At 43.3% G+C, this 6,000-nt stretch overlaps 1 protein-coding gene across 1 annotated transcript in view; it reads right to left on the reverse strand.

The window, feature by feature from the left end:
- The window catches only part of LOC141754543 (gamma-enolase), a 37,206-nt gene extending 35,403 nt beyond the window's left edge, over positions 1-1,803 (reverse strand). The window contains exon 1 of the mRNA XM_074613672.1: positions 1,731-1,803. The gene's annotated coding sequence lies outside the window, so the exon portion shown is untranslated. The remainder of the gene's footprint in view (positions 1-1,730) is intronic.
- Positions 1,804-6,000: the final 4,197 nt, after the last annotated feature.

Consider the following 6,000-nt stretch of genomic DNA (forward strand, 5'->3'; position numbering starts at 1 on the left):
GAGGAGGAGAGAGAGATGGAGAGATAAAGAGAGGAGGAGGAGAGATAAATAATTAAATAAATCTGTTTGGCTGGAGAAGAGAGGAGAACTGGGGGGATGAAGAGAGGGAGGAGGAGGAGGAGGAGGAAGAAACCATTGCACGTATGGCAGACACACACACACACACACACACACAGAGAGGAAGTGGAGCCGTCTCACACATACGTAATAATGTGTCCACATTTACACACAAACACACACACATTATACACACAACTCGCAATTATCACAAGTACTCCGACACACACACACATACACACATCCACCCGCACACCAAACATGCAGATATCAAACACACACACACACATTTCTCTGCGTTCCATGTTAGATAGATCTCACACACACACACACAATGTTCCTGCAGACCAAATGGACACACACACACACACACACAAAATCCTATAAACACTCAAACACACAAACACCCACACACACACACATGCACAATCCCTATAAACACACACATTCCCACGCCTGCCATATTTAAAATATGATTAACCATCAACACACACACACTTGATATACCAGACTCCATGAACATAATCACATCATATTCCTGTAGCCAAAACACACACACACACACACACACACACTTGTGCCTGCCATATTTCAACCATCAACCATCTAACACATTTGATGTACCAAGGACTCCACCATAATTGACTGCAGGATCCCCTCACACACACACACACACACACACACACACACACACACAACATCCCTGCAGCCAAAGCACACACAAACACACACTTGACAGCCATTTTCCAAGAAGAAAATACACACATACATACATACTCACGTAACACACATTTCTGCAGCAAAAACACACTTAAACAAACACACACATATACACGCACACACACATACACTGTATATTATCCCTGCGGCCAAAACACACACCTGATCAAAACACACACTTGACAGCCATTTTCCATGAAATTCAAAAGAAATACACACACACACATATATATATATATATATATATATATATATATACATAACATTTCTGCAGCCAAAACACACATAAACAAACACGCGCACACACATACACAGTCCTTTTTCCAAAGAATGCATGAAGCAAAATCACACACACCTACACACACACAAACATAATATCCCTGCAGCCAAAACACACACTTGACAGCCATTTTCCAAGAAATCCAAGAGAAAATACACACATATATAGTTAAAAAACACGCACAAACATACACACACAACACGCACACACTTGACTGCAGGGTTTACTCATACACACATATAATGTTCCTGCTGCCAAAACACACACACACACACATACACTTATCTCTTCCTTCCTCCTTTCACACACACATTTGACAGCCATGAAGCAAAATCACATTCACACACATTAACACCTACAACTGACACGTACACACATGTACGGTACATGCACACACACACACACATATGCTTTCCTGTCACACACATAAAATCTGAGAAAATGCATGAAGCAAAACCACACACACACACACACATGTACAGTAACACCTACAACATCTGTATCTCACACACCAGCAGCATCATCATCATCATCATCATCATCATCATCATCATCATCCTGCAGCCGATCAATATGAGATCAAAGAAATGAAAAACAATGGATGGAGAGAAAAACACACACAAACAGCTGTTGAGTGGATGAAAAGAGGAAGAGGAGGGTTTCCTTCCTTTACCTGCCGCCTGTGTGTGTGTTCTGCCTTTCACGGCCACCGAGAAAATACCGGAGAGGCAGAGCAGGAGAGAGGAGGAGGAGGAGGAGGAGAGGAAAACAGGAGGGGAGGAGGGTGAGATGTGTGACAGAGGGGGGAGGGGAGATGACTCAGAGGGAGAGATGGAGAGAGGAAGAGGAGGAGAAGAGGAGGGTTAATTAAAAAGGAGGAGATGGACGGAGGGGTGGGATGAAGGGATAAGGACGGGGTGCAGAGGCTCGTCGCCCGACAGAGGAGGTAAAAATAGATGAAGGGAGGACCGGATCTCTCTCTCTCTTCCTCTTTCGCTCTCTCTCTCTCTCTCTGTGGTGCTGCAGTGGGGTTCAGTGGCTGTAGATACAGTTACATAATCCATCCTTCTCCACCACACTCAGACATCATGATGCTCTCTGTGTGTGAGGGCATTTAACCACTGGAAACAATGTGAAAGCCGGGCTTTAATGATCCATTTATCTGGATTCACCAGGCGCCATGATGGCCATTGATCCTCAGTGTACCCTCGAGCAAGGCTCTTAACCCCTCGTTGATCCAGGTGTGCTTCAAGGTGGCTGACAAAACCCCCAAAACACAAAATGAAAGATGAAAATTTGCATCCTAATGCCGGGTACACACTACACAAGAAGCTGATTTTGGGCGCGGTTCTTCACCCCTCCCCCCCCCCCAGATGATCGTCAGCAAAGCCCTGATTGTTTGATGGTTCTAAAGATGTTAAATAGTGTGACTCAGAAGTCCATCTTAGCCGCACCGATCTCAAATCGTGAATATTAAACATGTTCAATATTTCCGATGGGATATCCTGTTGTTTGTGGGGAACCCCGAGGACAGCCGATGACGCAGTCACGTGGGAAAGAACGACAGCCAATCGAGAACCAAGCTGACTGAAGAAGGAAGGACAACCACCGCCGTCATGGCGGCCGCGGCTAACGCATGAGCTAATGCTAAACGTGAAGCATAAAGTAGTAGTAAGATGGAGCTCAGAAATGGAGGAGGAACTTGTTGATTTGTGGCAACAATACAAGCGTCTATTTAACGTGTCTCCATGACTTCATCCATCCATCTTTTGTGAATTTTAATACAAAGGTAGGGATGTCCATAATTAACCGTTTAACCGTTAACCGACATTAAACATTTTAACCGATTAACGCTATCGGTTAAAACGGTTAAAAGAAATGTTAATAATTAACTCAAAAGCTGAGCGGCTCAGAGGAGCGGCTCGTCTCTTTAAGGAGAAAAGCTGGTCCACCTTAACAGTCCACCTTAAGAGGGGGAGCCGGAGTTGCAGGATAAAAGTGGCTGCATGTCGGCGACACTACACGCAGCATCATAGCTGCCAAGTTAACGCTCCCGGACGGTGAACTGGAGACTCCCATCAACCAATATCTGTTGTGCTCCTGCAGCTGGTACGAGGCACAAATCTTGTCGGTTAACGGTTAATAATCGGTTAACGAGGGTCGGTTATCGGTTAAGAACATTTTTCAAAATGAGCATCCCTAAACCAAAGTAAAAACTAACTTCACTAATTCTTCCTGCCCGTCATCCGCCATGTTTGTTTACACTAAAGTCACGTTTGATCGCCAGAGATTTTATAATATTTCAGGGGGTTTTCAGGACTCTTGTTGTTGATGAATGAATCTGTTAGTGTGTGTTGTGCTGTTTTGGCCAAACCGTTGATCTCCACACACTATAGGACCTAAACTGTTATATTTAACAGAACATGTTATTACGCGTGGAGTCTCTCACATTTTCAAAATCTGTTCAGATTTGAATCTGTCAGTGTGGGCCAACCGTAACGCAACAATCTCTGCATGACAAAATCTCAAATCTGTAGTTTGGAAGAATAGTTTAACGTTTGACCTTCTTTCTAAGAGTGAGATAAGAAGATTGGTATCGATCTCATGTCTGTCTGTGTGTTAAGTTCATAGCTGGAGTTGGGCGTGGTTAGCCTAGCTTAGCATAAAGTCTGGAGATGTGTGGCAAACAGCCAGCCTGACTCAATAATTAACTCATATTTTGTTTGTTTAAAGCTGAAGTATGCGAGATTGGAGCAAATATGATTAAAAAAAGTTATTTTTATAAAACGCTATATCCTGACAGTAGTACATGAGACAGGTAACCTGAAAAATATCATGTTCCTCTGTGTCCTCTGGTGTCCTTCGGTGCTCCTAACGGCATCTGCAAGATTTCACAGACCGGAGGAAAACAAGCAGTAAGAGCTGATCTGAGGTCTGCTGTCCAGCTGCTGTCTATGAGAGCCGGCTGTCAATCACTCTGAACTCTGATCAAACGGTCAAACTAGACAGCACTGATCAAATATGAATCAATATTATGTTACGTTAATGTCTATTTATCTCCTTAAATGTTCTCAGAATCATCTTGTGGTGCACGGTTTAGCTGTAAAATGAGAAAGTTTGTGAAATCTGGTGAAGGAACGCCAAGTTCCGGTCACATGACCGGAGCACAGCCAATAGGAACGCTCTCTCAATGAAATGACCTGTGATTGGTCAAAGTCTCCTGTCATGGGCTAGATGTTCTAAAGCCTGAAAACAGAGGAGACATGAGGAGGAGCAGAAGTCTAGTTATCTCTCAGAACACTTGAATTACAATATGCTGAAAGGTTATTATGGGATTTTTGCCCAATGATGCCAAAAATATACTGCTTACTGCCACTTCAATCGGTACACAAGGTAACTGGGATACTTATCGACCCTAACACCATTACTGATCTGCTCGGCATCCAGAACGTCAAATTCACACCAGGCAGCAGCGAAATGAGGCTTGACGCAATAATTACACATTTCCACAGCCGGGAGGCGTGTTCATGTGTTTCAGGCGGGAAGAAATTCTTTGTAACACAGGTCAACAACATGGATGCGGGTCCTCTCTGGCCGCACTTCATCGCTAAAAGTTCAACTTTTGGCCGCACTCCACCGCAGAATCAAACGCCGCAGACATCGCATGGCAATGGCATGAACTGACCTAAAACGGAGGTCCAACTGTTGTCTAGGAACAACATTTAAAGGTGTCAGGAACAAGTATTTTCTGAGACCATGTCTCATTGGTTTAATCAATACTATATGTTATATGAATTAGCTTATATAACCTAAGGTGTCACAAAATGACTATAATGATTTATTGATGGTAAAACGCTACAGTAAGCATCCTGTTTGGCAGCTACAGTGACATGCACAAAATATTCTGTTTTTTTGCATTTATTCCGAAAAAGGCAATGTTCCTACTAAACATTTACATGCAGCCGTGCATACTCCGAATAACGTAACCGGTGGCGACTCCCTCTTTCATTCCTTCAACCACCTTCTTGAAAAGGTCGGAGTTGTGATATTTGTGCGTATCCAAAAACTTGTTGATATCCAAGACTTTCATAATGTTTAAGAGTAGGTGTGTTTCTCTTTCTTTTCTTTTGGGCGTGTATCTCTGCAAACTGTCGGCTAGTTGGTTTGTGTTCAACGCACAGAGCTGGACACAACTGTGGTAAAAACCCAGACTGAAACACATATTGTGAATGTGCTGTGTGCATGTCTGAAGAATGCTCCTAAAACCTGAATAATAGCAGCATATCTTGCACGTCTTAATCTGAAAATGCTCCATTCAGAATAAGGCCTAATTCAGAATATCCAAAGGGAATATGCTGTTTACATGACCCGTGTCAAATTCACAATATTGTCATATTTGAATAGTAGTGGAATATTAGTGTGCATGTTAACGTAGTCATTGTTTCAGACATGTTGTGTACAGTGGTGACTCTTTGTTTTACTTCCTTTGTTCACTGCAGCATCATGTTCGTCCTTCCTGCTCTAAAAACAGACCGCTGAAGTTGTGAACGCCGACTGGAGGCTGACACTGATACACATTGACAGGCCAACAGGGTGAAGCCAGTGTGCGTTTCGTGTCGGTGTGTGTATTTGCTCTCATGTGTTACCTTTGTGTATGATAAAAAAAAAATTCTGCATGGGCGAGTGTACCAGTTTCTGTAATTTTGGAGTATTTATATGTGTTTCTGTGCACCTGTGTGCACGTTTCTGGAGGGATGTGCATGTATTTCGGTATGCCTGAGTGGGAGTGTGAGCGTGTGAGATAATCTCTAATTAAATTCCTGAGTTTAATGGGATTATCTTTGGGAGACAAGCAGCACAACGTCCTTGACATCCATCCCCCGGTTAGCCACGGGTGAGCGACTGATAAAGACACACACACACATTTAGAGAGAGAGAGAGAG

Source organism: Sebastes fasciatus, chromosome 17 (genome assembly GCF_043250625.1).
Source record: "Sebastes fasciatus isolate fSebFas1 chromosome 17, fSebFas1.pri, whole genome shotgun sequence".
In the NCBI taxonomy this organism is placed as follows: domain Eukaryota; kingdom Metazoa; phylum Chordata; class Actinopteri; order Perciformes; family Sebastidae; genus Sebastes; species Sebastes fasciatus.